The sequence below is a fragment of the Oratosquilla oratoria genome, chromosome 5 (genome assembly GCF_046742065.1).
Source record: "Oratosquilla oratoria isolate Oo_2021 chromosome 5, ASM4674206v1, whole genome shotgun sequence".
NCBI classification, from domain to species: Eukaryota; Metazoa; Arthropoda; class Malacostraca; order Stomatopoda; family Squillidae; genus Oratosquilla; species Oratosquilla oratoria.
Genome location: NC_134781.1, coordinates 32882879 through 32892599, shown reverse-complemented (window position 1 = coordinate 32892599; position 9721 = coordinate 32882879). Strand labels below are relative to the sequence as shown.

At 40.9% G+C, this 9721-nt stretch overlaps 1 long non-coding RNA gene across 1 annotated transcript in view; it reads right to left on the bottom strand.

The window, feature by feature from the left end:
- The window catches only part of LOC143025223 (uncharacterized), a 60447-nt gene extending 51213 nt beyond the window's left edge, over positions 1–9234 (bottom strand). The window contains exon 1 of the long non-coding RNA XR_012966373.1: positions 9215–9234. This is a non-coding gene — a long non-coding RNA (uncharacterized LOC143025223). The remainder of the gene's footprint in view (positions 1–9214) is intronic.
- Between the last annotated feature and the right edge of the window lie 487 nt (positions 9235–9721).

Here is a 9721-nt window from a genome sequence, read left to right as displayed (position 1 = left end):
TTTGATCAAACATTTTGGTGTTTTATGATTTTTTGTTTTATTTGACCAAATGACAAAGAATCTTGTCATCGGAGTTTAATGGGTTAAGAAAGGCGACCTCAGCAAGACAGAAATGGTGTTTATGGTTCAAGAAGGTTTTTATGGCTCGAGAGGAGCCTCGCGCGCAATGCGATAACGATGCGATGATAAAAACTAGCATCAACCAGTATCAGCCAGTGGTGATGTTGGCGTCGTCAAACCAATCACCACAGATAAATATAAATGTAAGCAAAAGTAGATGTTGGTTGAAAACTGAATATTTAGGATAAAATGGCCAACCGCACATCGAGAGAAATTCGATTTATCACGTTGTTTTATTATTATTATTTATTATTTTGTCTTATCTAATTTGTGTGTGTTTGTGTGCGTGCGTGTGTGTGTATGTGTGTGTATGCGTGTGCGTGTGCGTGTGCGTGTGCGTGTGTGTGTGTATTCACCTTGGTCTTTGGATCACGTGTTGGACTCGTGATCGACAGCTATTTCCCTCCCGGAAGTGAGCTCAGAGCTCGTATGACCGATCTATGGGTAATGCTATGACCTTTCACACACACACACACACCCAACTCCCCGCCCACGAGAGTCAGAGTAACGACCCGAAGCACAGCGATACCGAAATAATTTCGGTCCTGGGTACTGCGAGCACGCACCGTACTTCCCAGTCCAACGCTCTACCACCGCGCGCGCGCGTGTGTGTATGTCTGTGTGTGTATTCACTTGGTCTTTGGTCTTTGGATCACGTGTTGGACTCGTGATCGACAGCTATTTCCCTCCTGGAAGAGAGCTCAGAGCTCGTAGGTCCGATCTATGTGTGTGTGTGTGTGTGTGTGTGTGTGTGTGTGTGTGTGTGTGTGTGTGTGTGTGTGTGTGTGTGTGTGTGTGTGTGTGTGTGTGTGTGTGTGTGTGTGTGTGTGTGTGTGTGTGTGTGTGTGTGTGTGTATTCACCTTGGTCTTTGGATCACGTGTTGGACTCGTGATCGACAGCTATTTCCCTCCCGGAAGTGAGCTCAGAGCTCGTATGACCGATCTATGGGTAATGCTATGACCTTTCACACACACACACACACCCAACTCCCCGCCCACGAGAGTCAGAGTAACGACCCGAAGCACAGCGATACCGAAATAATTTCGGCCCTGGGTACTGCGAGCACGCACCGTACTTCCCAGTCCAACGCTCTACCACCGCGCGCGCGCGCGCGCGCGTGTGTGTGTGTGTGTGTGTGTGTGTGTGTGTGTGTGTGTGTGTGTGTGTGTGTGTGTGTGTGTGTGTGTGTGTGTGTGTGTGTGTGTGTGTGTGTGTGTGTGTGTGTGTGTGTGTGTGTGTGTGTGTGTGTGTGTGCAACATTTCGTACAAGCAAACCTTACCCATAAGCTGCCAAAATTACTAGAAAGTACCGGTTATTATTGCATATTCACTGTATTTATATCTAAAGTCATTAATAATATAGCGCCAAAAATAAAGAAAAATAAGGATAATCATTACATATTTGTATATAAAGTTATATCCATATAAATATTTTTTAAACAATCGTAAATATGTAACTCGTTGGTACCTTAGGGCGCTCGCTAAGCGCCTCCCGCCGTAATACCTCCAGCTTGTCCGAACTTGTGTCCCGTCTAGTTTCGGCCTCGTCCTAATGGTTTTTTTTTTTTTTTTTTTTTTTTTTTTTTCGGATTTTGATATGATGATGTACTTCATGCCAGACAGACGAAGTCGCCAATATCACCTTTTGATTTATCGGTGTCCAAAGTTTGATCGAATGAGGCGATCATATAACTTATTTTGGTTGCGCTGGCGTCTTCGCCTGTCTGGCACAGAGCTACTCATATGTTAAAGATTATTATGAGGCACATCCGTCACCTTTGCTTTATGTGCTCAGACAACCAGAGTGGGTGGTAGTCACCAGTAGGCTATAAAACAACATGAAATACGATAAAGAGGGGAAAAAAGGAAAAATTTATGAAGAAAATCGAGAAGGTGAAAAAACAACATTGAAGATGAATAACAGGAAGGAAAGATGAAGAAACACTTGAAGGCAATAGAGAAAAAAGAGGAAGAAAATATTAAGAGAAACTAAGGAGAAATGCAAAAATTATCAAGAAAAGAGAAGACAGCAGAGATATGAGTTAATAGAAATAATAGCAACAAAAAGGAAAAGAATAATGAGAAAAGAGAACAGGGAGGAAGAGTGAAAAGAAGAAGAGTAATAAACAGAAAATCCAAGAATGAGAAATTAATAATAACAATAATAAAAAGAAAAAGAAAATCGAGGGAAAAGTAGAGAAACAAAAAATATATTTTAAAAAGAGAAGGGAGAGAGAGAGAGAGAGAGAGAGAGATCTGAAAATACTGAGAAAACGAACAGAAAACGGTATGAAGGACCGTGAAAAAAAAAGAAAAAAAAAAAAAAAAAAAAAACGTTTCCGAGGCGAAAACGGGTTTGCGAGCCAAACGAGTCAAAGAAATCTCCGGGTCGAGTTGCCCCCCTTTTTACGCGGCTGAACGCAGATTCACCTTTTTCTTTTTACGCGGGGTATCCGCGGATTTAGAGAGAGAGAGAGAGAGAGAGAGAGAGAGAGAGAGAGAGAGAGAGAGAGAGAGAGAGAGAGAGAGAGAGAGAGAGAGAGAGAGAGAGAGAGAGAGAGAGAGAGAGAGAGAGAGAGAGAGAGAGAGAGAGAGAAGAGAGAGAGAGAGAAGAGAGAGAGAGAGAGAGAGAGAGAGAGAGAGAGAGAGAGAGAGAGAGAGAGAGAGAGAGAGAGAGAGAGAGAGAGAGAGAGAGAGAGAGAGAGAGAGAGAGAGAGAGAGAGAGAGAGAGAGAGAGAGAGAGAGAGAGAGAGAGAGAGAGAGAGAGAGAGAGAGAGAGAGAGAGAGAGAGAGAGAGAGAGAGAGAGAGAGAGAGAGAGAGAGAGAGAGAGAGAGAGAGAGAGAGAGAGAGAGATAGATAGAGAGAGAGAGAGAGCGAGAGAGAGAGAGAAAGAGAGAGAGAGAGAGAGAGAGAGAGAGAGAGAGAGAGAGAGAGAGAGAGAGAGAGCTAATTTCAGGATAAACACAACAAAGTCTCTCTCTCTCTCTCTCTCTCTCTCTCTCTCTCTCTCTCTCTCTCTCTCTCTCTCTCTCTCTCTCTCTCTCTCTCTCTCTCTCTCTCTCTCTCTCTCTCTCTCTCTCTCTCTCTCTCTCTCTCTCTCTCTCTCTCTCTCTTCAAATTCTAGAGAAATGAGGTTCCTGGTTCCAGAGACGAGATGCATGTTGTTGACATGGTGTAGCAATATCGAAGGAGAGGCCAAGGAGATCGATCATAAGAACATGAGAATGAAGGAGATTGTAAGAGACCATAAGGCCTACACTAGATAGTACCATGTCCATTACTACCTGCCATCCCCTTCCATAAAATTATCTAATTTTGGTTATTGAGTCTATTCCAATCGTTAAATACTCTGTTGGTAAGCCAGTTCTTGCCTAGTTCCTTCTTAAACCTAAATATAATCAGTTTAAGTCCGTTACTCCGAGTCTTGCCATGTTGTCTTAATATAATGACCTTACCTGTATCATCTTTGTTAAAGTCTTTGATCCACTTGAAGACCTCTATTAGATCATCTAGCACTCTACGTCTTTCTAGAAAGTGTAAATTAAGGTGCCTAACCCTGTCCTCATAAAGTAAATTTCTGAGCCCATGTATAATTTTGGTCATTCCTCTCTTTACTGATTCTAGTGAATTGATATCCATTCTATAGGACGGAGACCAAAACTGTACCCCATAGTCAAGGATGGATCTAAATAACCCCAGATAGAGTTTAGTAACTACCTCTTCACTAATGCTTTGTTAGTTCTATTCCTGGCACTAATACACTGTTTCCTGGATTTAAGGTCCCGACTCACTGTAACCGTAAGTTTTGTCTCCCCTAGTCTCCTCTGTCTCAGGCGACGCAGTCGCCTGATTATATATGGGAATATGCCTACTTAAGCATGTTAGGTGTCGGTTGTCACATAAAAAATATGTTTGGAATAATAATAAACATTATATGTGTGTTAATTGCATTGCAATGGGCTTAGTAATATTATTTTTGGATGTGCCTTGTCATGATGTATGTATTGGATTTATGATAATGTAGTTTGGTAGGTATAAGGAAAGGTTAATGAACTGTCTGGTGACATCAGATACTTATGTCGGTAACTTCGTTGGACGATTGCGTTGTTGTGATGCGTTGAATTGTCTGAGTCAGATGTTTATGATTAGGAAATGTGAAGGTTTGCAAGATTGGAGGTATTGGTAAAGGTTAATGCCTTCTTGTATGCATGTGGATGACGTATCAGGCTCGTGACATATCGTAATGGTTAGTAATAGTATATGGATACATCACTACCAATCCTAATTCTCTCTTGCACTCAATTTTCTTTAAAAAGTGTTATCTAAACTATATTTGATTTCTGGATTGTGTAAACCTATGTTTAACACACTGCACTTTGAGATATTGAAGTCTATTTGCCATTTCACCGACCATATGAATAATTTGTTAAGATCTTCCTGCAATATCCCTTGCGTCTTCTCCTGACCTAATTTGGGGTCCTATTTTAGTGTCGTCCGCAAACTTACTAACATCACTATTAGTCCCATTGTCCAAGTCACTTATATACGTAATGAACAATAAGGGTTCCAAAACCGAACCCAGGAGAACTCCACTAGTAACACTCCCCCATTTGGATTTTACACCGTTTATGATCACCTATTGTTTTGTGCCACTGATCCATGCACTAATCCATTCAAACACTTTTCTTCCTATGCCATAGGCTTTGACTTTATTTAGTAATCTTTGGTGGAGCACCTTGTCGAACACTTTGCTAAAGTCAAGGTAAATAATGTTGTCTGACGCCTTGTAGACATTAGTGTAAAAAGATATTAGATTAGTTACACATGATTTACCCTTGGTGAAACCATGCTGTGAGTTACGAATCAAATTGTGTCTCTCGATGTGATCTCTGATTCTATTAGCTATTATTGATTCAAGCATTTTACCTATAACTGATGCAAAACTGATTGGTCTGTAGTTGTGTATAGATGATTTATCACCATTTTTTATCACATTCTTGTTTGTACTCTTTGGAAGATCCTGCAGAACTGGAGGGTTTGGTGGTGTTCTGGGTCCTTTGGGAGACTTGTGATCGCAAAAACTCACATTAAGAATTAAGCCCAGGAGAATTCCGAGATGTAATCTTCCTAGATATCACACAGAGAAGCTCAGGGATGATAAGTGTCACCGAGAACAGTCTGGTAACAGTCCTCAATCTACTCAAAGTCTTTCGTACCATTGAGAATCACCGTAGGACACCATTAAATGTTCTCCAAGAGCTGTCGAGGAGTGCAATGAAGAGCGTTCCACGTTGAGAAGTGTTGTGACGCCGAGTGAGGCATTGGAGAATATACTATAGAGATGAGTCATACTACCGGGTTGGCTGGGAACCAATACAGAATTCTGAAACGTCGGATAAAGAGTGGTTATGTTATTTAGGCTGGGTTGAGTTAGGTTAGTTTAGGTTGGGTTGGGTCGGGTTAGGTTGGGTTGGGTTGGGTTGGGTTAGGTTGGGTAGGGTTGGGTCGGGTTAGGTTGGGTTGGGTTGGGTTGGGTAGGGTTAGGTTGGGTTGGGTTGGGTTAGGTTGGGTTGGGTTGGGTTGGGTTGGGTTGGGTAGGGTAGGGTAGGATTGGGTTGGGTAGGGTTGTGTTGGGTTGTGTTGGGTTGGGTTGTGTTGGGTTGGGTTGGGTAGGGTTGGGTTGGGTTGGATTATGTTAGGTTGGGTTGGGTTATATTAGGTTGAGGTTGGGTTATATTAGGTTGGGTTGGGTTAGGTTAGGTTAGGTTGAATTGGTTTAGGTTGGGTTAGGTTAGGTTGGGTTGGGTTGGGTTATATTAGGTTGAGGTTGGGTTATATTAGGTTGGGTTGGGTTAGGTTAGGTTAGGTTGGATTGGTTTAGGTTGGGTTAGGTTAGGTTGGGTTGGGTTGGGTTATATTAGGTTGAAGTTGGGTTATATTAGGTTGGGTTGGGTTAGGTTAGGTTGGGTTAGGTTAGGTGGATTGTTTTAGGTTAGGTTAGGTTAGGTTGGGTTGGGTTGGGTTAGGTTAGGTTGGGTTAGGTTAGGTTGGGTTGGGTTGGGTTAGGTTAGGTTGGGTTAGGTTAGATTAAGTTAGACTAGGTTAGGGACTTGGAATCATTCACATCTGCTAAAGTTTTAGAGTCCAGAACAGTCTGGGTTCACGCTAGGTAAGTCAGCAACTGATCGGATCCTGACGTTTTGTGCTCTTGTGGAGCGTCGACGTGAGTTTCAACAAGGGTTTCTTGCAGCCTATGATCTCGGGATGGCGTTTGACTTGGTACATCGTAGGGTGCTCTTGCATCCTCTGCAGATCCGTGGTATCCCTGCAAGTGTTAATGACTTAACATGTGGCTTATATTCTGGGACAAAGAATACTGTAAAGTGTGGAGGAGGCGTGTCTAGGTTCTTTCCTGTTCATTCAGGAGTGAGGCAAGAGTGCGTCCTCACCCCAACACTTTTCAACACCTGCATGGACTGGGTATTGGACAGAGCAACACCACGGTCACTGACCTTGTGTTTGCTGATGATGCTGTCCTTCTTGAGGAGTCGTTGGAGGTCCTGGTTGCATCCCTTGAGTCACTGCACACAGGGAGGTGAGGCAGCTTGGTCTCCAGGTCTCCTGGACCAAGACCAAGGTCCAGGAGTTTGGGGGATCTTACTGGATGACAGAGTTCAGTCTGTCCATGCTTGTGGCGAGGACAATGAGGTCTTGGAAAGCTTCGCACACCTTGGTAGTGCAGTGCAGAACAGCGGCTGTGGGTCATGTCAGAATGTCCCTCGAAGGATTGGCATTACTCATGGTATTATGGACTCTCTCAACCAGGGAATATGGCGTTGTCGTTATCTATTCTGGAGGACTGAGGTTCGAATCTTTAAGTCACGTGTGCTACCTGTCTTGCTGTGTGGCTGTGAGACACATGGACACTGACTTGAAGAGGCATCTCGATGTCTTTGGCACTAAGTGGCTTTGGAGAATCATGAGGTATCATCGCTGGAATGATTTGGTATCAAACCAGAGGCTGTAATATGAGAGTCAGTCTTTGGTAGTCACCTCCAGCAAAATTCGTTAACGTCAACTCCGGTTCTGTGGCCATCTTGTGGCCTCGCGTTTTCCTCGTGTTGATCGCACTCACAGGGTTCCTGTCTCCACAAGAGGCAATCCTCCATAGAGGAAAAAGTGGGACGCCCACAGAACTCATGGATGGGGCAAGTCGACCAATCCTGTCGAAAGCTGTTCGGGATGAGGAGGGTGTCGTCATGGGAACTTACTCGGAGAGTGAAGCGACGCGCCTCCTGGCTTATGCTCCTTATTGACAATGATCAACCCTTTACCTGTCCTACGAGATTTTTTTTTTTAATGAAAATCAAATCATTGAATAAACTTTAATAATTGAATATAATAAATTCAATAAATTGAAGAGATTGAAGAAACTAAATCAGTTAAATTGAGTAAACTTAGTTAAATCACTTGTCGGCAGCCAGATATAATTAAGTTAATGAGATCGTATTCTTAATTTCAGTGAAATGCATTACATATCTTGTCTATCTAATGATAAATTTAAGCAAATAATGAACGTTTACATAGGAATCAGTATGATGACATATTTATTATGATTATTTTTGTTTGATAATTTGTTTGTTTGACAATTTATTAATTTGTTTATCTATTTGTTTTTAGTTTATTATATATCTATCTATCTATCTATATACATATATATTTGTTTATTCATCTATCTATTAATTCATCATATTCTTATTTATCTATTTATTAAATTGTCTAAGTATTTATCTACTCATATTCATATTTGTCTATTCATTTATCTATTTATTTATTTACTCATTTATCTATTTATTTGCTTACTCATTTATCTATATATTTCTTTTTGCTTTCTATGAAGAAAGGAATCGAGACTGAAATGGGTCTCATTTCTACCCCTTAGCAGAAGAAAGTCGACATTCATGTAACAAAAATGAAACACAAGCACAACCCGGTTCAGAGGATTTACACAACGTTATCTGAACCAAGATAAGTGAGCTATGATTTAATCACATTCAGTAGTTTTAACACTGTTAATATTCGAAAGGATTTTAGTGAATTAGCTTTCAAGACATTATAAGGGAATAAGAATAGTTTCAAGCGACTGCAGTGACGTGACTGGAGCATTCGTGTTCCACAGCACTTGCAAAATGACCTTGAAACTGGTGTATCCCGGATGTAGCAGACATGGAGAATCATCACTGATCATTTTTCGCGTTACAGAATATATGAATTATTAGATTAAATAAGTAGGATGAGTTAATGTTCATTACACAAAATAACACCTGTCCATAATACATAAATAACGTAAAATGTAGATATTTTGATGTCACATTTATTTATTTATCTACATGCAGAATGCTTGTTAAGGGTATATTTATATTTCAACAAATTTTGTAGTTCTTGAATTAAAATTGATTACAGAGAGTTATAACGATGCTTGCAACGTAATTCAACATTATTTCAATTGCTGCGCACCTTCAACTTCATTTTATTATTCAAAGAAACCGAAGCCCCATTTAGGGGGTAGCTATGGTATATACAAATATTTCATTACTCGTACATTCATGGCATTTTAAGATTTCAGATATTATTATAGCATACACACACGAGAAATAATAATAAATAACAAAGAAAACTATATAGCTGCATAAAAAACAAACATAATCTGTGTGTTGATTAAAACACTTCTCACTGGAATGCAAGGGAAATCCAAGTTCACTGATAGTCTACCATATTTTTTTTCTTTCCTTTTCTCCATAAAACACACGGGAACAAACACTTTACACCATAACTAGTAGCAATTAGATTTCGAGAAAAAAAAATTGTCAAAAAAATGAGAAAAAAAATATGCAGAACAGTGCACGTAGGCTAATCATCAGGCTTGTGATTATATAGGAAAATATCTTCTTTGTAATATCTATATTAGTAGATTATATAATAGAAACACATTCACACGTAGAAATGGTTCTCAAACATGCCAATATACCCCCAAGCTGTACCCAGCGTAATATAAGTGTAATTTGTCAATTGTTTTTTTATGAGGATCTCACCCCTCGATGGGCCCCTCGCCGACGGTGCGTCGTCACTCATAGAGAGAGAGAGAGAGAGAGAGAGAGAGAGAGAGAGAGAGAATATGAGAGAGAGAGAGAGAGAGAGAGAGAGAGAGAATATGAGAGAGAGAGAGAGAGCGTTATGACGTCATAGATGGAATAAATTTTATTTTTTCAAACTAAACAAACCAGCGCTGGCGTTCCTAGACCCACAACGCAGGCGGAAGCGACCCCAAAGCTCACAAGCCCACCGAACGTATCCGTCTAAGGTATATAGGAAAAAAGAAGAACAATTACAAATACTAGTTACTTCACAGTTGTCGCATAATAATGGCGATGTGCATTTGTCCTCCCAGGTCCGTGGGTAATATGGCGTTAGTCTCTGCTGCTGCATCCTGCACATCTGCTTGGCTGTCCCATGCGCATGTAAGTATATCATTTCATGTCGTTGGACCATATTATTCATCTGAAAGACGATTTTGGCCGAAAGAGGATGAAATATCAGAT